Source organism: Stegodyphus dumicola, chromosome 6 (genome assembly GCF_044657685.1).
Source record: "Stegodyphus dumicola isolate Sdum_Otavi_A_Nest chromosome 6, ASM4465768v1".
In the NCBI taxonomy this organism is placed as follows: domain Eukaryota; kingdom Metazoa; phylum Arthropoda; class Arachnida; order Araneae; family Eresidae; genus Stegodyphus; species Stegodyphus dumicola.
Window position 1 is genome coordinate 100,105,653 of NC_140773.1, and position 26,980 is coordinate 100,132,632.

General features: G+C 36.1%; 1 long non-coding RNA gene across 2 annotated transcripts in view; it reads right to left on the reverse strand.

Annotated features, from left to right (window-relative positions):
• Positions 1–26,980, reverse strand: part of LOC146996810 (uncharacterized) — a 149,276-nt gene that overhangs the window by 84,397 nt on the left and 37,899 nt on the right. The gene's annotated exons all lie outside the window — the stretch shown is intronic.

The window sequence follows — 26,980 nt, forward strand, 5'->3', positions numbered from 1 at the left end:
AAAAAAATTCCCAGGTGAAAAAGATTGAGGGAATACGGAGATCACAGAAGAATTATGACTTAGAAAACAAAGAATGGAGAATCATTGTCCTGGGGAAAAATCTGCTTTAGCAGTTTCATCAGTTGCAAGTTAAGGATTTTCAGAAGCAGTCCTTTTCATTTTAAAAATTGTCTAGTTTTAATTTATGCCAAATGCCCGGTATACATTTCGTATTCAATAGATTCCCTACACACAGAGAACGATCGATAGCATTTGAAGCCAGTAACTAACAACTATATCTCTACGTGGGATACGTCTCTACATCTATAGCAGATCATCTGAAGAGTTTCAGTCGAATGGCATAGGGTTTCGGCAAATCTCAACTACTGTGTATTCCTCTGCCTCCGATTTGGCTCAGTCACTACTTGACGTCAAGCAGCGATCACTTTACGCCTACATTAAACCATTACGAATCAACCACGCGCAGTAACAGGATTCACGAGATGGCATTTTCCAACCAGAGCACGCCATCTGGAAAACTCAAATGGTTTTGAGTCTTAGAATATATTGATTCTAGTAATATAAAAAGCGCACTGTTTTCTCAAAGAAGTGAATAAGCAATGAAACATAGACTCGAAATGGCCTGTGTACTTGTGTTCATGGCAAGGAAAGCCGTAAAAAAGCAGAAAAGTACAAAATTTCTGTGAATTCCTATTATCCAGATCGCAAGATTTCTTTTCTAAACTAAGTTAATCGAGGTTGTTGTTAATTTATTTTCAAGAACCTTAGTTTTATTTCACTTCGAAATTATTTTTTTCATTTTTTATTGAAACAGTATTAATTAATTGCAACTGTTTACGTGCCTATAACTTCGATTAATAATGATACGATAAATGTTTATAGAAAAGCAATTACTTGTTAAAGGTTATTGCTTTTTTTTTTCTCAGGTGCAAGACTTCCTAAATGAAAATTTATTTCGATCTTTTTGCTTGGTTGAAATATGACTGATAAATGAGTTCTGTGTTTTGGCAAATAAATAATAATACGATTGTTTAATTTCCTTAAAAGAAAAAAGTATTTTGTATATTTCGTTTTGGGAAAATAAAATTATTTTACATTTTTAACTCTGTAAATGTCGCTGAAATAAAATCATGTAAATTAAAAAAAAGTAAAATTGTCCTACTCGTATTACTATTGAGAACTAAGACCAACAGAAAAAAGCTTTTATATAGAATTTTCTTAATATGCATTAGATTCTGGTCTCGTTTAATCTGACGACCAATCAGTTCCTGAGTAAGTGACGCCTTTGAAGGTAGTTCATCCAGATACACTTCCAGCAAACTAATTGTAACTAACAGTAGCGGTCTGGTTTCTGTTAGAATGTCCTTTCCGAAAGCATACCTCTTAAGACATGTAACCTTCACGTGCTTTTCTTTCATCAAGAAATCAACCCAATTAGTCCAGATATATATTGATTTGTAATATAGTGAGAGGATTTAGGATGCTGAACTTTCTTACATTACGATTGATTTTAATTTGGTAATTGAAAAACTCTTCTATGCTTCACTTTCCAAAATTTTCTTATGACCACAGGGAGTAAATATGAAGACATATAAGGGTTCCATAAATTTATACGTCAAACTTTTGTCTTTTTTTTTTTTTTTTTTTCCCCTTGTTTTTTCCATTTGAGATATTTTACAAAATTCTATTACATACAATATTTCTATTACTAGAGGTAGCGGGTACAGTTTCTCCCTCGAATAGCTGAAAATTCGAATAAAGCGGAAAACCATAAAGATTTCGATAAAAAATTTGGGTATAAAAATTTCACAAGTAATTTCGATTAAATAAATTATAATAATAAGCTTTTCTCCGGTTTGTATAATTTTTAAAGGTGTATCTTTTTCATACCTTATATCACACAAAACAAAAAGAAAGTGCACATTCATTTTTCATAAATTATTTTCATAATTACTTACTATGCAAAATAAACTGCATATTACTGTTTACTATGGCATTCATTAACTGTTTAAGAATAGACATATTTATTATCGTAATTGCATTTTAACGTGATTAGTTTGTCTCATATTGAAATTAAAAAGAGAATGATGTGCCAAAACTAATAATTTATTAGCGATATTTGTTTATTATTTTAGACTTTACGGAGTCATTAGGTTATTTTGAAGTAGAAGACATGAAAAATGAGCAATGCTCTCGCCAGAACTCGAACATGGACCTCTAGAATACGCGGCGAGTGTGCTACCGCGAAGTTACGAAGGCATGCCGAAAGGAGGGACAAAATACTCCCCATTTTAAAAGGTGGTTGGAGATTAGAGGACCCAGTCGCCAAATTCAGATTTTACATTACGTTCAAAGAGCCGTTTTTTTTTTTTTTTTTTTTTTTTTTTTTAAATGTTTTGTGTGTTACCTTTATTTAGCAAATATCATGTTCTTCGCACTTAAACCATAAAATTCAGTTCAACACCAATATCGCAAAATAATTTTAAAATGAGCATATCTTTAGAACTTCCGATACTCAGTCTCGTGTGCTGGAGATATTTTTTTTCGTACAGTCCTGCCATTGCTCGTTTTGAAATCGTTGAGTTTGTTTATCTTCGTTTAAGTGTTACAAAATATGAAATCGATATTACAAAGCATGAAACTCATAGTAAAATCAGTAACTGTTAAGACCTAGCTTCTAATATTGATAATTATGTATGTAATATTAACTAGCTAATAAGGTAAAAATTAATTGATAGCAAAAATAATCCGATTTATGCGTCTAGCTTTATTGACGAAATAAGATTAGCGTTATGCTCAGGTTTTACACCATTTATAAGCTCTTTCTCAAGCTTAATATCTGTAGTAGTATCCGAGTTCATAACTGCTAAACCATGAACATGTAATTTCAGACAAGGAAGTAGTTTTCGGATGGAAACGATCCACATTCATTCTTTGCTCCACATCGTTTAATGAGCGCTAATATTCATATCAAAAGTTTGCTTCTTTTTCTAGATTTTTACGTTCATAATACACTGATGTGCAAAAATTAAGGACGAGACGGTTTTTTCAATATAACTTTGTACAAAAGCTTTCCAAATCAACACATTTAATACCGTAAGATCCCCAATGCGTAAGGACATGAGTAATGTAAGCACTAAAAGAGAAATCAGATGGATAAAAAGAAGCTTTATTGAAAACTTAGCATGGAGCGCAATGCGACTGAAGGCCGAAACATCCCTGTGATGGGTGTCCAGCAAGAAACATCCGGTATTTAATAGGGGATAAGATCTCCCCTGACTGCTAGGCAGGTTTCACAGCGTCTGCTCATGCTGAGAATGAGGGTGTCAATGAGTTGTTGAGGCATTGCTGCCCATTCGTCTTGCAGCGCCAATCGAAGCTCCGGAATCGTTACTGGTGGTAAGGTACGAGCTGCCAAGCGTCTTCCTAGAAAATCCCATACATGCTCGATGGGATTGAGATCCGGAGATCGTGCCGGCCAATCCATACGTTCAATATCCTCACTCTCTAAGAGCTGTTCGGCAGCTACTGTGCGATGACATGGTGCATTGTCGTCCATGAAAAGGAACTGCGGACCCATAGCGCCTCTAAAAACACGCACATATGGAAGAAGAATCTCGTTACAATAACGGGTCCCATTGACTGAACCTGCGTCGAAGATATGAAGGTCTGTACGACTACCAAGCATGATGCCTCTCCAAACGAGAACACCGCCACCTCCATACCTGTCCCTTTCAATGATGTTCGAGGGATGATTGCGGCTTCCCCGCTCCCTCCAGATGAGTATGCGATGAGAATCGCTACTCAGACTGAATCTGCTTTCATCTGTAAAGAGTACTCGTCCCCATTCATTGTCTCTCCAATTCCGGTGTTCCTGGCACCACAGAGAACGCCTTCTCCGATGGGCAGGCGTTAGAGGTACACACCGTACAGGGCGTCGTGCAAACAGACCACCACCGTGCAGTCTTCTGGCCACGGTAAAACGCAATATCGGTCGTCCAGTCGCCTGCGCCGTGTGTCTAGCGATTTCTTCCGCTGTCTGCCGCCTGTTTCTTCTGGCCTGTAAGGCAATATACCGGTCACCTGCGGGTGTGGTTCCTCGTGGACGACCACTACTAAACCCCCGGATAGCTGTTCCTGTAGTTTGAAATTGTCTCTAAAGGCGTGAAACGATGCTGTGAGCAATTCCGAACTCTGTAGCCACACTTGTCACACTGCGGCCTTCCTCCAACTTCCCAATGATTTGACCTCGGATAAAAGCATCCAGATGTCGTCTAACAGATTGATTATTCGCCATTTCTCGCTGAGGCAGCAACTCGGTGTGATTTTAACTGCTATACGGCGTGCAATCTCTTTGCCAGAAATACTGATCTTACACCGACAACATGCTTTATACTACTCAGACACTCCCCCATTACGTCTACCTGCATATCTGCGCATGTGCTACCATACATCACCTTACTTAATCTCCTGATTGGTCTTTCTGTTCGTTCTGCCTCTTCGTTCAGCTGATATGCTAATTTTTTGACTTCGTCCTTAATTTTTGCACACCAGTGTATCTCATATTCAAAAATAGTACTTATCCACTATTTTGGACAAAATACTGGAATATATTTTCTTTTACGATTTCGTATTTTAAATTAATTCCTTGCGTGCATTCTAACATCCTGTTTGTTAGAGTGCATGTAGTCTTAATTAGGCTTCTAAGGTTCTTTCCTGTTGATTAAAAGAGCTAATCTGCTAATAATAATCTTGACATCTGCCTCTTCATTTACATAATAAATTTAATGATAAATATTTTCAGACGTTAAGACGACACAGTAGGCCTTTTGCATATGTTCGGAATTATTTTATAATACTAGGGTGATAGGAAAACAATGTAGAGTTTTAACTTGCCAGTGTATAGAAATATATACTAAAGTGCGTCTATAAATTTCTACAGATTACTGTAATTTTGTTACAACGGTCTTTCTTTATCAGCTTCACTGAATTGACATGTCATTATTTTTATTCGTAGTAGTTAAATCATATCATATTCTAAGCTGCATATCAAACTTTATGGGACTCGCGTGCATGCAGATGTTATGTGCCTTTTAAAGAGACACAGCAACACAAAGAATTTTCCTACCAGACTGATCCCTCAAAAAGATTCTACAAAATCAAACATTATATTGACTAAAATCAAGCAAGCATAATCATTGAAATTGAATGATAGAATAACATACCCTCCCCGGGGAGAAAAAAAAATATTTAACAATTAGCACTTTGCAAGAGATACGACACTGAATAAGCATTTATGAACTTAGTTACAGATTTGGGCAAAACACAACAAAATAATACTGATTTATTATTGCACATTTTAATTTATGAAATGAGAGAATAAACCGGGTAAAATTTTTAAGAATAAAATCAGGCTTTACATCTTAATAGACAACTTATTCCAACAGCGTAGTAAAGAACTCAATTAATTGCACCAAGTATTAAAACCTTAGCAATAAAAAAATTACTGCTTTAATTAAATTATTTAAAACTAATAATATATTTCCCTGACCATTCTGAACAAGTTACTTTATCTCAGCTATCAGAATTTTAGGAACAGCATAACAAGAAAAATTTTCTTAAGTACAAAGAGAAATTAGTTTATCATCAAAACCATTACTATTGAAAAAAAATCACTTAGCTGTCGCTTCTAGGAGCTCTGCCTGGCGAGCTGGTAATCCAAGAATTTCTTAATTTAAACTGGTCGAAAGACCAGAAGGTTAGTAGAAAGTTCTGTGAATATAATTTTTTCGCACAAATGAAACATGGAAGGTCTATTGACGAATCCTGCCGGGAATTTCTTAATTTTTGAAGATTTATCTGATCAGCTTGACGAAATTTTAGTTTGCCTAATAAGTACATCACGCCGGAAAGACTAGAACTGATTTTTGAGAATTTAGCTGCCACTGATATCAGCTTGACGAAATTTTAGTTTGTCTGATAAGTTGCAACACCCAGCTTTCTGTCATGCAAACACCTTCGCCAAAACCAACTGGTTTGAAACCACAACGGATTTTCCAACTCGCCAACCAGCCACACTTAGAAGAGGGGAAAACGTGGGAATCTCAACAACCCTGGACCAAGCTCCAGTGAAAGTGCACTGAAGAATCCTAAAAATGAGCATTTTACCTGAAAAGGGAGATTTCCTCCCTCAGAATAGAAATCACAATGACAACTGCAAAAATCCATTAATTAAAAGCTCATAACTAAATTGTAATTGAAGTTAGGAAAATAAAAGTTATCTCAAATTAAAGAGCTAATTTTTCTGCAACTATTGATATTAAATTCTAAGAGTTTAACTTAATTCTTGACATGAAAAACTGAGTTTATTATGTGAAAATTCACCTTTATCCATTGTCTGAGTGTACAAGTTTGAAAACGAAGTGGACACCAAACAACGTTAGCTAAGCATTTCGCGTAAAACCAAATAAACCGAAATTGATTGCAATAAGCTAACAATAACCAAATAAATTAATAAATCCCAACCTGGTTTGTAGCTAAAATTTTTAATATTGACACATTAAAATTTTGATTTCTGTGAGTAATTCAATTACATTAAATTTGCTACACATCATATCCTCCCATGATCGGGGAAAATTTTTGGCTGCAAGCTAAAAATTTTAGGACCCACAGACAATGGAAAAGGTTTACATAATGATCCAGTTAAGATGAAAAAAAATCATAGTAAGTGTTGGTACAAACAAATGTTAATCGCAAAGAGGGATACATGCACTTATTTACAATTAATCCTACCATGAGTTATGGTTAGCATAAAAAAAATCAGTATTCTGATTCTCACTCAAAATCATACCATAAATGCATGTTTCGCAACAAATATCAAAATCTCATTTGAACCCCCCCCCAAAAAACATACCACACTAGATGGTTAGCAAATATTCAAATCCTACCATAATTCTATGGTTAGCAAATATTCCAGTAGTGAACTGAGCAAGAGGGTCAGGAAGTATCCCTGGCACACAACGAAGTACACATCAAAACAAAATAAAAGTGTTGTCAAACAACACGTGACACGCCCCAAGATAAAAGTGTAAAGTAAAACGTAAAATCACGATACTCCCCAAAGGCAAAACAAAGTGAAATGTGTGTAAACAAACAAAATATGTGTAAATAAACAAACACCACTGAGTATACGGGTGTTCAAAAGCAAAACAATTCAAGAGCTCATGGCGCTTGACACACAACAAAAAGGTAAACAAGCCGACTAAGTTCCTGCAACTCAATCACTAATTTAAGTGACACTACAAACACGAAAGTAAGTTTAAGGAAATGTCTACTGTATGAATCATAAAATTTTCCTAACACACATAATTTGATTTCCCTAAGCACTGACACCCCACTAGTCAGAGAGTGCATAAGAATAAACACCGCAACTGGACAGCGCAAACTAAACTACTAATAAATCCCTGGCAAAAGAAATTAAAGTGAGTTGCACTATTTATGAACAAAAGACAATCAGCTAGAAGTGTTGGCAAGAGAACTATCAAGTCAAAATTCTAACCGAAACAATCCCTAATACCATAGCTAAGGGATTCCAAGAAAAAAAAATTTTTTTTTGAACTTAAGAAGTGGAGACAAAACATGGGGACCAGCCCTGCAAAACCTCCAAAAAAAACCAAGCTATTGAGACCAGAAAGTTCCAAACCAAGACAACTTGATAACTACTTCACATGCCAAAACATGTAAAATCCAAATGCAACACTCGACCAAGAATAAGCCAAGAACACTACACAACTATGCTAATTGATTACAAATTTAATCACATGTAATACGAAGACCACTAAAATAAATATTAAGTTAACCGAATTGTGTACAAATCAAAAATTATATAATCCAAAACATTTCCATTCACTTTTTAGACACAAACCCATGTGCATCTCTAGGCCTTAGATGGTAAGGTGAATCGTGTGAAAAGCTCTGTACATTATCTGCCGAAATTATGTCATCTTTTTGAAGTGTGGGAAAAGTGATTCTCTCTGGTACTTTCGTGAGTCTGTCCACGTGTATCGTCTGAATCCGCTGAGGATTTGTAATTGAAACAATTTTATAGTTGACTTTAGTCACTTGTTCAATAACCCTGAAAGGTCCCTGATTTAACTTAGAGAGTTTTCTGGCCATACCCGGCTGAACTACTAGAGTGTATAAATACACCACATCTCCTACTTTTATTTCCTTATCATGAGAAATCTTTCCACGTGAATTTTCCTGCTTATCCGCAGCCTCTGTTAAATTCTGATTGACTAATTTAAAAGCCTTTTGTAATCTCAAAACCAAATCTTTAGAATAGTTGTTTGTGTCATCATAAGTTCTAAAATTGGTTTGCAATAATAAATCAATTGGTAAACATAAATCCCTGCCATATAAAATAAAAGCCGGACACTCCTGAAGTACACTATGACGACCAGTTTTAGGCAGATGTCTATACCAATCCTCCTGAGTTTGAGAAACTAAGTGGCTAAGAGAATTAATTAAAGTGTCATTCAATCTTTCAACTACACCATCAGATTGTGGATGATAACTCGTAGTAGTATGTTTAGTAACCCCCAATTTCTTATAAACTTCCATTATAGCTTAAATAAAATTAGTACCCTTATCTGTAACAATGTGCTGAGGTACTCCATGAGTTGACATAAATTGCTCTAATTTCTCAATCAAATGAAACTGGATGTGGTGTCCTGCAAAGGATAAGCCTCAGGCCATCGTGAAAAATAGTTAGTTACGACCAAAATATACCTATTGCCTGCCAAGGTAACTGGAAGGGGACCCAATATATACATCGCAATTCGCCCAATGGGACGGGTAGCCATAGACATTCTCATAAGGGGAGCCTTATGAGCAGGTCTATGACCCCTCCTCTGGATACAGGAGTGACAGGACTTGATGTAATTGTGTACTTGCTTATGCATACCCTTCCAGAAAAGAGACTTCTGAACCCGATGAAGTGTCCTGTGATAGCCCGAGTGTGCAGCAGTAGGAGAATCATGATGTTCCTGCAAAATTCTTAATACTAGTGTTTTAGGAAAAACTAGCCTATCTTGTTTCGGCCAACGTGACTTGTGTTTCTTGTATTTGCAATATAAAATATTCTCCTTTACAAAAAATATCTGAGAAATAGGTGTAGGAGATTTAATCGGACAAGTGGTGTAGTTTTCGAAAAAAGATCGCAATCCAGCGGAACCCAAATCTTTCCGACCAATCTGTTTACTTCCGGCTCTTGGTAAACTGTTTGAAAAACTCCTTGTGACCAGACTACGCTATTATCTACACGTTAATAATATCCTCAGTCCCAGGCAATATGGATTTAGGCCAGGAACTTCCACTTTACACGCTTTGCATGATATCAAAGAGGCTATCATGGACAACAAATATCACGGTCTCCATACAGCACTCATCAGCTTAGACCTGAAGAGTGCATTTGACAACTTCTGGTGGCCAGCGATCTTGCAGGCTCTAAGAAGTTCTGGCAGCCCAAGCAATATCTTTAATACTATAAATCATTATCAACAGGATCGAAGAATAATGATTATACATTCAGCGGGAATTATTGAAAAGTCTCAGACGAGAGGATGCCCGCAGGGTTCCTGCGCAGGTCCTCAACTCTGGAATTTAACCTTCAATAAGCTACTCAATGCTTCCTGGCCTGCGCATACGAACATTTTTGACTATGCCGATGACGCGGCCTTGGTTGTCAAGGGACATTCTCGTGAAGAATTGCAAAAGAACTGCAATGAGGCCTGTCAAATTTTCCAGCGAAATTGTGACGAACTGAAATTAGTCATAGCAGAAAATAAGTGTCAAATTTTACTGGTGCCTAAGAAGGGAGGCTCTTTGGCAAGGAGACCGCGTATTGTACTCAATGGTCAGAGGCTCAAAATTGTAAAAGAATTAAAATATCTTGGTGTTACCTTTGATGAAAAACTTACGTGGATTCCTCATGTTCTCTCTATTAAAAAGCGTACCCTGACCATCGCCAAGCAACTAAGACAATTTTATGGATACAAGTGGGGTTTGAACCACCACATTCAAAAGATCTTATACACAACGGTTGTAGAAAAGTTAGTAACTTATGCTGCAGCAATTTGGGCTCTCCCTATGCAGAGGAGAAAAATCAAGCATTTCTCTACTATTCAGCGCCCTTTTGCCTTAGGCATAACTCGGGCATATATTACTACTTCCACTGATGCAATAAATGTCTTGGCTGGTTTGCTCCCACTGCATATTAGAACTGAGGTGGAAGCAGCACGACAAATGTTAATACAGCTACACAAGCCAATAGCATTTGCTGAAGAAAATTTTACTTCGGAGGAATATGAAACCAAACTAACATCTGACAGCATTCACCCTGCGAATTATGGTGTTGGCATTAGACTGACTACATGTCCCACCTACAGAATACCGTAACCCCTCGAGTATAGTAATTTATACGGATGGATCTAAAATTGAAGGAAATGTGGAGAGCGCATTTGCTGTCTTACAAGAAAATAGTGTCATTGCACAATGGAAAGGCCATTTGGCTAACAATAACAGTGTCTTTCAAGGGGAAGCAGTAGCAATAGCGCAAGCTATTCGCTACTTGCTAACCCACCAAATCCTAAAGGCTACTATAAAATCTGATAGCCTTTCAGCTATTTATGCGATTAGTAATCCAGAACACCCATCCAAAATCATTAGAGATATTCAACAAGATCTTAGAAAATATCAACGCCATGACATCCACTTAGCTTGGATAAAGGCACATATGGGTGAATATGGAAACGAAGTTGCAGATACTCTCGCCAAGGAGGCCGCTTTTGGAATTGCTGCTGAACAAATTCACATACCTTGGCCGCATTCACATTTGAAATCTGCATTACGTCTCAAAGCAATCAGTAAGTGGCAAGAAGAATGGGATTATAGTACCACTGGTCGTCGTACTTATTACCATATTTCTTACGTGACACAAGATAGATGCTGTGGAAATCCCCATCTGACACGTTATATTTCAGGGCATGGCCCTTTTCCTCTTTATTTTGAGAGATTTAAAATAAGCGATTCCAGTTTTTGCACCTGCGGAGAGTTAGGCTCTCCGGAGCATTACCTTAAAAAATGCCCTCTTACAGAAGGCTTACATATCAGATTCCCTTCGCAAAATCGTCAAGCCTTTTGCAAATTTCTAATCAAGCAGAGGCACTTGATTAATAAAATTAACAAGGTTATGGAAAAGGTTAAAGGTCTTGGAATAGACCTGTGCGTGCCAGGTGTAGCATTCATAGGCATAATGAATTGATGCAAAGTACATAATCTTCGTGGTAAACTCTGGTTTAATGCTACATTTATAGATTTTAGTGATATTCTTATAACGGACTGATCTAATGAAATGATCATTGTATTGTATCTTATGCACCCCCTATGAAAAACAGTATGTTTACTTTGCTTATTAGTTACCACAGTCTTAACGTACCCTTTCAAATAGTCACTCAGTACAAATTCTATCAAATTTTGTGTCTCTGAATTGTAAAAGTAAAATATTTCATAAAAAAATTACTGTACCAGTGTAGTGTATTGTAGCAAATATGAGGGTACACCATTATTGGTTTTTGTTGTTCCAGAATGCTTACGTTTGTATGAATGATACTTATGGCTGAATTTGTGAAGCACATTAAGTATGTACTTTTCAATGATCCTCACTTGATTCTGTATTTGTATGATCCTATATTCCACATTCTGCTCCTAATGTGTATGTGTATTATTTTGCATGGCATATTCTATGTATATATATATATATATATATATATATATATATGACCGTGGTCAAGAGGTGGTGGACGCGATGAGTGCTGCGCTGGCAAGTTCGGCGGCAATAGTTTCACTTCTCTTTTTTCTGTTTAAGACACTGGGGAAGTGTTACCGATCAGCAACCGCAACTTCCACCCGATTGTAATTTTTTTTGTAATTTAGTATGTAATTTTTTTTAGGTGTTTTCATGTGTAATTTCTTGTATATATGTATATTTTGACGCTTAACTAATTTAGTTATCAGCGTATAATAATAATTTAGTTATCAGCGTAAATAAATAATGCGCTGTATATATATATATATATATATATATACATACGCATTATTTATTTACTTATTTTTATTTATTTATTTTTTTTAAATTTATTTTTTGAAGGTTTTTATGTATGAATAATATAATAATATTTAATCATATAATTAATTGATACTTAGTATTTTGCATTTTAACCTTTTGCATTTTAACTGTATATGCACCAGCATTATGTTTTAATAATCCTGTTTGATTATATACTGTATCGAATCCCGAAGGACTATTAGTTTCGTTTTGGCATTTTGCGTCGGACGGATAAATGTCGGTTCACTTTTCAAACTGTTGCCATAAAATGTTAGAGTCCTGCATTATATTTGAAGAAATTAAATAATGAAAATCTGCGTAAATGTATGTATATTTCTCACATTGTCATAAAATAACGGTACATAGAGTCATCGAATTTTGAATAACGTAATCCTCCAACGAATATGAGCATGTGGAAGACCAAATTTGAAATTTGAAATTTGTTTTATGATCGATTTCCTATTTTTTAAAACTTTGACGAATTTTTGATTAACAAACTCAAGGATTTCAAAGCGAGCAATGGCAACGTTGTGCAGAAAAAACATTTTTATCTCCAGCGCGTGAGTCTCTGTATCGGAAATTCTAAAGATATGCTCGTTTTAAAACTATTTTGCGATATTGCTGTTGCACTGGATCTTATGGTTTAAGTGCGAGGAACATGATATTTAATAAAGAAAGGTAACACACAAAATGTTAAAAAACGCCCCTTTGGACGTAATTTAAAATCTGAAACATTTCAGATTTTTTTTTTATTTATTTTATTTATTTATTTTTTATTTTATTTTTTTTAAGGTTTTTTATGCATGAATAATATAATATTATTTAGTCATATAACTTACATCGATACTTAGTATTTTACATCTTAACTTTTGCATTTTAACTGTATACGCACCAGCATTATGCTTTAATAATTCTGTTTGATTATATACATACATGCATATGTAGGAAATTGTATGGTTTATTTATATTGTACGATATCGTAAGTACTGTAATGTATGACCTGTAGTCCCACTAGTCTCTAGATAAGGGTGGACGTGGTGCTATTACCAATTAACCATAACGGTAAAGGGATGGTGCCCACGTCCTCCGTCACTAAACTAAACTACTCTTAAGATTATTTAAAATCTGCTGGCAAGAAGGATCAGAAGCTTGTTCTTTTTTGAATAATTCTAACAATTCAGGAGTAATGGAAGTTTGAATCAACTGTGTAACATTGACTGCCCTAGATAAATAATCTGCCGTTAAATTTAATCTACCAGGTTTGTGAGCAATCTTATATTCAAACTGGGATAAACCCATAATCCAACGTGCAATTCTAGAAGTGGGATCCTTAAGTTTTAAAACATGTGATAATGAAGCTTGATCAGAATAAACTATAAAAGGTTTACCAAGAAGATATTGTCTAAAATGTGCAGCGGCCCAAACAAGTGCCAAAATTTCCCTCTCTACAGTACTGTAACGTGTTTCAGGACCTTTTAATTTTTTACTAGCATAACAAATTTGGTGTTGGAAACCATTAGAATCTTCCTGACATAAGACAGCACCCAGTGCATAATTAGAAGCATCCGTACACAAGGAAAAAGGTTTATGAAAATCAGGTAAGTCTAAAACAGGTCCATTCAGAAGTTCAGCTTTTAGAATATCAAACGCCTGCTGAGCTTCATGCGACGAATAAAATGGAACTTTATCTTTAGTTAACTGAGTTAAAGGAAGTGCCTTTTGGACAAAATTTGGAATGAACCTTCTGTAAAAGCCAATAAGGCCTAAAAGTCACCTAACTTCCTTCCTATATTTAGGTGCAATAAAACTCTGGATGATCTTTAAGTTTTTATCTTCGAGCTGTATAATACCTTTAGTAACTTTGTAACCTAAATACGTTATTTGTTCTTTCAGAAAATGACATTTAGAAGGCTTAAGTTTCAAATTATGCTGTTTTAGTCTGTCAAAAACTAACTTCAATTTTTCCAAATGTTCCTCAAAAGTCTTAGAAGCAATGACAATATCATCGATGTAAACCCCTATTTTTAATGGTGAAAGATCGGCCAAAACTATAGACATCAACCTTTGAAAGGAACTAGGAGCCTTTCGCATACCAAAAGGTTTTCGTAACCATTCATAGTGCCCAGAAGGAGTCGAAAAACCACTTTTGAAGGTGTCATCAGGATGAATTTTCATCTAGAAAAACCCTGAAGTTAAATCAAGTGTGGAAAAATATTTGAATCTCCCAACTGCTCTATCAACTCAATCATGGAAGGAAGAAGAAAACTGTCTTCGATCGTTTTCTCATTCAACTTGCGGAAGTCAGTGACTAAACGGTAGGTGTTATTCGCTTTCTTCACAAATAAAACAGGAGCACTGTAAGGGCTGTCACTTTCCTGAATGATGTTAGCTTCAAGCAACTTTGCCACCTGTATATCCAGTTCATCCCTGAGATGGTAAGGCACTTTATAAGGCTTTTTCCTAATAGGAATATTGTCATGCAAGTTGATGTTGTGTAAGATGGTGTCACACCCTGTTAATTCAGTGACTGAGGCAGCAAAGATGTTACTATACTGATTGAGAAGGTGTGATAATTGTTGTTGTTGCTGCTCAGGTAAATGTTTGAGATCAAATTCACCACCCCATGACTCGAAATCCTCACCTGTTTCTATGGTGGTACTGTTTACAAGTTCGGAGTTATGTGCGATGACATTCACAGATTGGGCACTGGCCAATTTCATTCCTCTATTGAGATGTAGAATATCTGGTGAAAAATTAGCTATTTTAACATAAAATTCCTGAGATGGAGAAGTTTGGTTAACTGACCTGGCTATGGAAAATTTACTTTGAGCATGTTCTATTAGAGGTTCAATCAAAACAGTATTAGCAGTAAAATTAGCCGAACGAGTAGTGAGCTTAATGATATTTTCAGAAAAAGGTGGTAATTTATGTTTGGTTACAGAGTAACAAAATGATTGAGAAGGTGAACTAGAAGGAGCATTACTGATCACAGCACTAGGCTGACTTAGATTCCATTTTAGAATTACTTTTGATCCTAACAGTTGAGAAGTGGAGAAATCTAAATGCATGTTGTTGTCTACAGTCTACTTTATAGTTCCTAATAAAGCACCATACTAAGATGAAAGAGGTGTGTCAGTAATCAAAAATTCTGTTTCAAAATATTGTTGCTGGAATTCTACCACTAAATTGACCTTCTTAGTTACTTTTACCTTTTTCTGCTGCTATTCCCTTTAAATATATAATACATGTGTCAAATGAGATTTTACCTCCAAAACAATGTATTTAGTTTCTATGATGTTTACGGTTGCACCTGAGTCCAATAAAAACTTAACTTTATTCCCCAAAATAGATCCCTCTACTATAGGCAAAGACGCCTCACTTGTGGATACTGTAAATACTGATGGCACCTCCAAAAGGGTTTTAGGAGACGAAATGGAGACTGGTTTCTCCCCATCCTGAATTAGTTTAAATTAAAACTTGGTGCTTGGGGATTCAAAGCATTAGTAGACACACTTGTGGTATTTGTAGTACCCGAAACAGCTGGTGTGTGGTATTAGGATGTCTCTTGGCTGTTTGGTTATTTCTAGATCTCTGTTGACCCTGTCTAGAGTGCTGGTAAGGCACAATATTTGCATAGCAGTCCCTGCTAACATGCCCTATTCTGTTGCATCTGTAACAACGAGGCTGTATGGGTCTTGAACGAGTACTTTGTGATAGTAAACTTTGCACCTGTGTCTGAAGAGAACCCATAATTTTAGTAAGCTGAGCTATACTTTCTTGTTGAATTTTAATAGCAGTAGTGAGCTCGGAGTTGGGTACTGATAGTGTTGTACCAGATTTGTCGAGTGTTGGCTTAGCAGCAAGCCCCGCCCTAACCTCTGCTGTTGCAAAATCACTACTAGCATGGCTCTTAGCCCACATGTCCTGTTCAATAATTGCATGCTGTTTAGCAGATTCAAAAGTTTTGTAGCAGCAACAAACGTCGCAAATGCAATTGCAACCCTTCGATAAATACTGACAGAAGTGAATCCTGCCTCTGTGCTTGCGCTTCAGGGTCACTGCTTCTTTCCACAGGTACAGTTTTGTACGAAAGAGCCTCTATACGTGCTGCAAATTGGCGCATTGACTGGTGTGGTTTCTGAAAAGCCTGGATAAGAGCACGGATGTTAAAGTGCAAATTGTGCACCGAACTGAATCTCTCTTTCGGAGCTTTTACTACATATTCAAGACTGGCTTCTTTTTTCAACCTAGGATTATTCCTAATTAACTCAGCAGCCACACCTGCCACCTTGACTCTGATCACTATTAACTTGTCTTCATCTGACCAACCCACATGAGTGGTAATGAGTGGTAATGTTTATCTTATCTAAGAAGTCATTTAAGACTGATTCCACTGTCTGCACCCGATAAACGAGGGACAGAATCCAGAGGATCAGAACCAAAAAACTGATACACTTGTGACTTCTTGACTCTCTTCCCAATCCAACATACTATTACTAGCCGCTCGGGATGCTCGTTTTGACACTTTCTTTGGCATCTTAACCTGCTACCAGTAATTGCAAGCACAAAAGAAAAAGGAATGTATCCCAATGTGCGATCAACAGGTGTGCGTATTAATCCTATGTTGCAAGCATACAATTGGAAAATGGGAATGAGTAGTAATTCTACCACATGTGGAAAAACATCAAAATCAATATGTAAAAGTGTAATACAAAATTTTTCACATAAAGATACTCAAATAAACCAATTACGCTAACTACATGAAAATGTTTGCGTTTGGATACAATAGAGTTTCAGAGTCCAAGTGTGTATCACTAGTACATATCTGGTATGCAACCTCAAGTAATATGTAAAATAATGCACACAATACGACCACTGCATAGGCTTGTCACTGTAACCAATTAACGGATAGGGTTTCAGTAAGAAGCCTAGACAAGTGGAAGAAAAATTTTACATATATATTCAATACTACACATGACAATCACCAGTCACAATTTCAAAATTAAAGCACAAATATAAATGCAAACCAAAAGTGGTGCGAAGGTCACGGCACCAGAATGTTATCTGCCTTTTAAAGAGACAAAGCAACACAAAGAATTTTCCTATCAGACTGACCTAAAACCTATTCCAAATAAAGTCATTGCGTTGTGTTAATTAGCCGGATTAACCCTGAAATAAAAATCTGTAGCGGACTGGTGAAAGACATGAACAATTCAAATAAACATACCGTTGATTGGTCCAAAGAAAAATATGATTATTTATTTAAATCTTATGCAATTTATATTTTGCAAATTTTAACAAGTTAGGAAGTAATAATAGAATAAAAAAATACTTTAACAAAGAAAATCTCATAATTTTCCCTCAAAAGGATTCTACAAAATCAAACATTATATTGACTAAAATCAGGCAAGCATAATCATTTAAATTGAATGATAGAATAACATACCCTCCCCGGCGAGAAAAAAAAGTATTTAACAATTAGCACTTTGCAAACACCCTCGCCAAAACCAACTGGTTTGAAACCACAACGGATTTTCCAACTCGCCAACCAGCCACACTAGAAGAGGGGAGAACATGGGAATCTCAACAACCCTGGACCAAGCTCCAGTGAAAGTGCACTGAAGAACCCTAAAAATGAGCATTTTACCGGAAAAGGGAGATTTCCTCCCCCAGAATAGAAATCACAATGACAACTGCAAAAATCTATTAATTAAAAGCTCGTAACTAAATTATAATTGAAGTTAGGAAAATAAAAGTTATCTCAAATTAAAGAGCTAATTTTTCTGCAACTATTGATATTAAATTCTAAGAGTTTAACTTAATTCTTGACATGAAAAACTGAGTTTATTACGTGAAAATTCACCTATATCCATTGTCTGACTGTACAAGTTTGAAAACGAAGTGGACACCAAACGACGTTAGCTATGCATTTCCCGTAAAACCGAATAATCCGAAATTGATTGCAATAAGCTAATAATAACCAAATAAATTAATAAATCCCAACCTGTTGTGTAGCTAAAATTTTGAATATTAACTCATTAAAATTTTGATTTCTGTGATTAATTTAATTACATTAAATTTGCTACACAACACAGATCCTGTTGAAGCTGGTTGGATGTCTTTTGTTTTTTAAATATGCCCACTTACTACCAATAAATATCAAGGGGAATTTTAGAAATTCTAAGATAAAATAGAAATAGAAAGTTTTAAAGTTTAGAAATAGAAAGTAGAGAAAGATTTAGAAATAGAAAGTAGAGAAAGATATAGAAATAGAAAGTATAGAGAAATAGAAAGTTTTAATCTTGAATTTTTTCCAGCATGCCTTCGTGACGTAATGGTAGCACAGTCGGCGCGTATTCAAGAATTCCAGGTTCGACTCTCGCTAAGGCATTACTCATTTTTCACGTCTTCCGAAAAAAAATTTGACTCTACAGTGGCGCTCGAATTAAAAAGTTGGGGGCAATAATTCGTCACCACCAGGATTTTGTGACTGTATCCTCTAATTCCCAGTCGCACTTTAAAAGGGGGAGTATGTAAGGTGTTTCCTTCCTCTTTACAACATGCCTTCATTGTGTAATGGTACCACATTCGGCGCGTATTCGAGAAGTCTAGGCTCGTGTCCCCGCGAGGGCATTGCACATTTTCATGTCTCCCTACTCAAAATAACATAATGACTTTACAAGTTTATAAGGTATTAGTACAAGTTTATAAGGTATTCTCCCCCCTCCTTTTCTGCATGCCTGCATGGTGTAACGGTAGCACACTCGCGCGCAATCGAAAAGTTTAGGTTCGAGTCCCGACGAGGGCATTGCCCATTTTTCACATCTCCTGCTTAAAATAACTTCATATATCTACAGTGGCCTCGAACTAAAGGTTGGTGAATAATGATTCTTCACCACCAGGATCTTGGCGACTGGGTCCCATAATCCCCCGTAGCCCTTTAAAAATGGGATCACATAAAGTATTTTCTCCCTTCTTTCTGTATGCATTACTGGTGTAACGGTAGCAAACTCGGTGGGTATTCGAGATGTCCGGGTTCGAGTCTCGGAGAGGGCACTGCACATTTTTTACGTCTCTCCTGCTTCAAAATAACCTAATGTCTTTACAAGTTAATCTAGCACAAAAGTGAAAGATCAAAGGAGATAAATGATAATGATCGAGAGAAGTTGATGGAGAAAATTCCGTATATCACTAATGCCTAAATAGCGAAAAGAATCCATTGAATACCAATAGATCATTTGAAATGAATAGATAAGCCTTTTTTGTTCTTTCAGATGAACTCGCAACTGAAAACCGTCAGCAACGAATTTCGATTTTCACGCCTCTGTCAACAAAAACTGAAGTGAAGCTTTCTGAGGGCATATTATGATTAGAGATCAGGAATGGTTTCTTTATGCTAATTTAACTCGATAAAATAAAATAATCTTTGAGCTCAAAAGAAAAACCAAATCATGCATTAAAACTAGGATTTCACGTCACCAAATGATCCACATTGGTCAAAAGACCTGATGTGGTCTTCATCAAGACTTGACAGTGAGTGATCTAAGAAAAGCTCTTTTTTACTTATTTATTAGGTAGTTCGTCATTAGGCACTACACGAAAAGGGAAGGATGCCCCGTTGAAGGCGTGTTAAGAGAAACGCTCGTTTTCACGTTACACTTGGGAAAACCCTGAAAATGCCGTGCAAGATCGCCCGTTCGCCGGGATTTGAAAGCCCAGACCGAACTACCATTGTTCAGCGGCTTTTACCACTCGGCCGCTCGTGCGTCTTAACGAAAGCTTAATGATAGAAAACTTTAACTCATTCTTCGAAAAATGCAGAAGTTGCCCTCTCCAGTTATAACCTATTCAGGATGCTGCAGCATTTTCTTCCCGGTTAAACTTCCACAGTTATCATGTGCAACATGTCAAATATGTATCAAATGAATATTTTACAAGAAAACCAAAAGAGGTTTTTCAAAAAAATGGGTTTAAATTTGCTAAATTTGTGGGTATAGGTAACATAGGAAATAGTGGATACTAAATTAATTTTTAAATTCATATGACTATTCAAGTCATCTGTCCCAATTTGCATTAATTTATGATCGACCGAATCCAAAGAATAAAAGCTAATTATTCAGTAAATGAGCGTATCGTGGAAAAGGAGCTCTTATTGGATAGCATACTCGCATCATAAACACCTGTAATAGAATTAATTGTAAAAAAAAATTCAAATAAAAAATTCAAAATAAACTTGAGCTTCTTGAATCGCTTTGAGCTTTTAAGTTGCCTGATATTTGCTCTTCAAGCTTTACAATAGGTAATAAATACCTTTGCATACTTTTTAAGTTCAAATTTTGTGGTTCTTACCTTGTGTATAAAAATTATTAAAATATGCTTTTAGTGCATTTTTGTTCTTTGTAATGATTATAAAAATCAAGAAATTTTGCAGATCTTCATTAAGATATCTCGATTTTGTAAAATGTAGAAATTTAGATTTCAGACTTGTCCATCAGTAAGATTAAAGGATTTTCTGCAAATATTTTGGGGGTGAGCTTCAATAATTTTCAACCTATAAGTCTCTTATAAATGTTCTTTGTAAGTTTCTATAATATTATAAAGTATTTAATTCGCAAGCATTTTTAGATTCGTGTATAAAAACAGAGATTGTTAACAAAACTGATTTCCATATCAAGTTTTATATCTCCATATCATCATTTCATGAAACTTTACTAAAATGTACTAAATTATTAATTAAAATCATTTGAAATTATTTAAATTTAAGATCTTAACGTTAGGCTTGAAAGGAAGTTTGTGTATACTGATTTATTTTATTAGTAGTCTAATTAATATGTTGCTTCGGTTCTTCCGCTTCTGCTTCTGTTCTTTCTGTGCTTAATGAAGTGTTACGGTTTTCTAAAGTGTAACCGTTTAAAAGCTGTTCTGTTTTCACCTTTCAATACAGTTATTCGCTTCCAAACTTGTTGTGACTTTGCAAATCATCTTCAGATTATTGTCCGGTCCCACCCCAATAAATATTAATGAGATTAAAATAAATATTTATTTAAGCTATCCGATTTGACAGAGATAAATATAGAGTAACTAAGGATAATGAAAATTCGAATTACATGATACTACAGTTTATTAACCAGCTTTACAATATTTCTAATGTCTAATAGCAAAAACACTAAGTATAAAAACCGCTCCACCGGGGTAGTCTGTGATTCGTGATTTAGAATATATAACTGATGCCTTTCTCCGGATCAAAGAAATGAGCCGAATTTGAATCCCGATGTAACTAGGTCTGTACACTAGCAGCCTAGGAAAATATAACTTACAGGACTTCCTTGATCTTGTAGAGAAATTAGGTAGTTTTGGAAGCAGGCAAGATGAAAAATAAGCAGTCGCCATCGCCGGAAATCGAACCACGGACCTCTGGTATACCGGCCCAGCGTGCAGACCACCATACCACGAAGGCATGCTAGGAAGGCGAGAGAAATACCTTATACACTCCCCCTTTTAAAGGGCGACTGGAATTTTTAGGGAACCCAGTCACCAAATCCTGGGTGAGGAGAATCATCATCCAACACCCTTTAGTTCGTTCGCCACTGTAGAAACATTAGGTATTTTTTGGAAGCAGCAATATGAAAAATGAGCAATCGCCTTCGACGGGAATCGAGCCACGGACCTCTGGAATACCGGCCCAACGTGCAGACCACCGCACCATGAAGGCATGATAGGAAGGCGGGAGAAATACCTCATAATCTTTACTATTTTAGTCCAACAACCCTAACAGACGTGAATCAAATGATAACTATGAACAACGACAAATTCTGAAAAGGTTAAAAAAATCTTTGTATTTAAACAGAATTTATAAAATAAAGGTACTCTCTTCTGCTATAGTATAACTCATGGTGATGCAAATAAAAGGAACAGATTAACTTAACTCAAACGTTGAAGAGTAGTCAAGGACTGCACAATTAAATATTACTAGAAGTTTGGCTTGCTAAATCTACTGGAGCATCAGAATTAAAGCGTCGGCAGCGAGAAACCGCAAAGCAGAATAATGGAAACTATTCAAGCTGGCAAGAGACTAACCAAAAAGCGCGCAAGCTATGTCAGGAACACTTGCAGTCTCAAATCCAAAAACCTAAATTTAAATACTAATTTATTAATTTGTGTTCTGGTGAAGAATATGGAAAGAAGTTATAATAAAGACTGAGATTACAGATAACAGGTTAATTTAATTAACTTAATAGTCCCTACATTTTCCATACAAGAATTTAATTTAAGTAACTGCAAAGAAGCTCTTTAAAGGTCTTTAATGACCTTACTAAGATTTTAAATTTTAAGGCATCAACATCAACCAACATTTACAATCATGAAGTTAAATGTCTAAAAAAATTTAAATTTTTTACAGAAATTTCATATCATTGGACAAACTTCCGTCACCATTTAATTCAAACTCAATTCCTTCCAGGCATCTGTAAAGAAAATGGTTTAGCAAGAAATATTTAATGTTTATACTTTTTAGCTTCCTATTTACCACTTCATCAAAACCTTTTTTACATTTTATTTCCTCTAACTCAGTTTCTCACTTTCTCTCTTCAATGTAATGTATGCAAGTGCTGTGAGAAATGTGGAGAGTTTATACAACTATCTCCTAACCAAACACCTACATATTAATAACTTAGACACATTAGACCTAAAAAAGACCCTATTTCAAGACTGTACCTAATGTTCCAAGCTTAATTTTAATTATATCTTTTAATGTTGGCTGAAGATCCTAACTTTTAACTATTTGAAATTCACTAAGCAATCGTTTACTTTAATTAATCATTATCAATTGCTAGCTTGTACTTTAAATTTATCACATACAACATCGGAACACTTAAATTTTACAAAACAATTAACAGAACATAATTCACTTTTGCAAGAGAGTTAACAAACACCGTTCATGAAAAGAACATCCTAAATTCATTTACATTGAAAAGATTACTCAGTTTGCACTTTTATACATCTCAATATGCATAAGTTGCTAATATTCATTCCGCAATGGTGCCAAAATTTTCTCAATGCAGTCTCTTGGACAAAGGTCACAGTATCATGTTTACATTAAAACCTAAAAATCTTTCAAGACAAATGCATATATGCACAACTGAATTGAAAAGTTTCTTGCTGAATAAAATCTAAGATGTTCTAGCTCGAGGCAAAACTCAACATGAAGACATAAGATAAGCTGAATATTTAAAGAAAATAAATTAAATTTTCACTTATCTTTATTTCTTTGAAACTCGTCCATTCTTTTTCGCAGAAATTCCTGCCAGGACGAGAAAGTACTCTTGTGCTGGACATTATTTCTCTTCTGACCTGTTGATTTTCTGCCTCGTCAACTGGTAGTTCGCTTTCCTGGGTCCTGTCTCTTATTCTTCTGGATTTCCTCTATGGCTGTAGGAATTCTGGTGTATTTGGCAACGTTCTTGCTACCACGATGACCGTCGGATATCTCCTGGCTTGGAACTTCACCCGTTGGCTTGGCTTGCCATCCATCGGTTGCCGCCTACATTCTGCCGAGGTTCTGCCTTTTGGATATGGTTTTCTTTTCTGTCTTTTTGTTCCTCCTTCCCCGGTTCTTCGCAGTTTGCTTTTTAAAAATTCGTCGAACTTCGTTTTTTTTTTTTTTTTCCCTCTCTTTTTCACTATTTCCAGACTTCTTTTTTTGTCTTTCCAGATCTTGTACTCCGGATGCTGACACTATATCCGCCGCATTTCTAGATGGTCCTATATTGTTCACACTTTGTGATCCTCTCAAAACATCTCGTAGTAGTGGCATATCAGCACGCTCATAATAGCACTTAATCTGGTCTACGTTAGTTCTAATACTTTCACAGTTATGTACTGTTTCCCTTCTTTGTTCAATTTTAAAATGGGCCTTTGAACCCCCCTTATTACAAAACTTCTTAACCTACTTCTGGTACACACGACAGAGAATGCTTTATTTTCAAGATTTTATCTTCCATTTTAAAATCAACTTCCCGCCTTTTCTAGTCATAATAAAACTTTTGTTTCTGACTGGCCATATCCGAATTTCTCATTGCCTTGTCCACTAATATCTGAATGTTTTCCATCTTAAATACTCCAGGGCTCTTTTGAATAAAAAAAAAGTTTATTGAGGTACTAATTAACTTTCTGCCAAGAAATAATTCAGCCGGTGTCTTCCCGATAGTCGTATTTAGCCGTTCTCGAGGCAAATACGAGCTTATTAACACAGTCAATCCAACATTTATGATAATGCTAGGTGAAACATGTAAGATACGGAAATTATAGAAAGCCTAATAATACACTGTTCACATTGAAAATGCAACACAAAGAAGGAGTGGTCAGAAAGTGATGAAATTTGGAAAAAAGACAGAGACAGCAAGCACCAATAAGTGATCTTTATTTCAAAATGATAGTCAGAATACAGAGCGAGAACGGCGTCGGTTCAGTAGGACGTGGGACAACCGCGGACAGCGACGCACGAAGAAACACGTCTAGACATAGAGTCAATAAGAGTGCGGATGGATTCCTGAGGGATGGCTCACCATTCCCTTTCAACCATTTGCCACAGTTCGTCTTCTGAACGAAGCAGGAGCAGAGCCTGCAAACGGCGTCCAATCACATCCCACACATGTTCGATTGGTAACAGATCAGGAGAGTACGGTGGCCAGGGAAGCATCTGTATACCTTGCAGAGCATATTGGAAGATGCGAGCACTGTGTGGTCGGGCGTTTTCCTGCTGAAAAATTGGATTAGGCAGCCCCTGAAGATAGGGAAATGTCACCGGCCGCATCACATTATCCAAGTATCGTTGGGCCGTCATAGAGCCCTGAATACGGACTAGAGGTGACCTGGAATCATAGGCAATAGCGCCCCAAACCATTATGCCACGTGGTCGTGCGGTGGGAAGTTCCACAGTTACTGCCGGATTTGATCTGTCTCCACGTTGACGCCACACACGTATGCGGCGACTGTCACTGGATAAACAGAAGCGTGACTCATCTGAAAACACGACGTTTCGCCATTCTGTCATCCACATCGCTCCAGTCCGGCACCATTCTAAACGTTGGCGGTTCTAAATGCTGTGGGTTCAATGGCAGTCTTCTTAACCCACGCCGTGAGTACAGGCCACGTTCAACCAATCGACAGGAAATGGTTCTGGTCGACACAGGAACATCCAGGGTATCTTGCACATGCTGCAGAATCGGGGTACATGTGACTTGCGCGACCGCCACAGCTTGTCGGCAGATGCGTCGATCCACACGTGCTGACGTCACTCTGGCTGCACCCCTCCTTCTTCCCACTTTCCTTGTTGCAACCATGTTCGCCATAGCCAATGCACCGTGCTCGCCTCCATGTGGGTATCAGCTGCGATTTGACGTAAGGACCAACCCGCCCTTCTCAGTCCGATCACCATACCCCTTGTAAAATCGTCTATCTGCTGGAAGTGCCTTCGCTGACAGCGTCCTGGCATTCTCTCTTATTACACGTATCCTCCGGGACAAAAGCCAACTTTCTTCGATAATTCGTCTGGCAGAAATAACGACACGAATATTGCCCATTCTGCACATTCCTTCCCTTATATCTTCTTCTTCGGACAGCTGCGCATTTCACATCATTAGCATAATTCAGTGACGTACGTCTACTCTAAAATTTGCATAAATTTCTGACCACTCTTTCTTGGTGTTGCATTTTCAACGTCGAGCAGTACATTATATTCCAGTTAACCAGTAGACATTATTTTACTTTCTCTCAATATGTAAAATTCCATATTGTTGAAGAAAACACTGCTGATTCTTTTAAGTTAAATACTGTTAACATTTTAGAAGGAGGAAAAACAACGAAAAATACGAAGAGTGAACGATATGGCGAAGGTGTTACTCTTTACTTTTCTCCAGAGGGTAAATTAAAATTGGTCAACATATTAAAGGGGGAGAAAAGTAACAAAGGAAGTATATCACGCGGTTTAAACTGAGCTAGAAGATCAAATATGTTCCAAGTTATAAATTTCATAAAAATGCACTGTTTCTTTTGATTATAAATTTAAAATAGTAACCATTTTATAGGAAGAAAAATATTCAATCAATATCACATGGACAACAGTTTCACATTTTTCTGCTGTTTATAAGAATATGATTGAGAAGTAAGCCAAGGTTCTCTCTTTTATATTACTGGCACCTCAAAGACAAGAATAACGGTGAAACAAGAATGTTTTAATTTTAAAATATTAAGCCGCTTTTAAGAACTATTTAAAATTAGTATTTATATTGTATACATACATTAAAAATACATACATAATTGTTATAGATCAATACAAGAATGAACTTGGAAAACATTAATAGGCATGTTTGTCTAATAAAAATAAAAATAAAAAAAAGAATAATTACTCTCCTTTTTTACACTGATTTTTATGCCAGTTTTAATTATTATTTTATATAAATTTATTTATTTATTTACTGTTTCATATTTAGGAAAGCATACGTATTGTCTATTGTATTATATTGGTTCAGAATTACAATTTATTTTGCATTTTTCATCTATAACTTATCCTTATAAACATAAGAAAATTACTCTCATTTGATCCATAATAACAACTTGCTTTGCACTTTTAATCTATCATATACCCTTAGATTTGACTGTAACCTTTAGCGCAACCAAAATACAATTTGTTGCTTTCCACAAATGGTACTTTTGATTCATTTCATGTTATAGATATACAAATGTATACACACCTTTACAATCGGTCACAATTAAAGCAAATTTTTCATCCTGCAACATGAACCTGGTTATTTATGC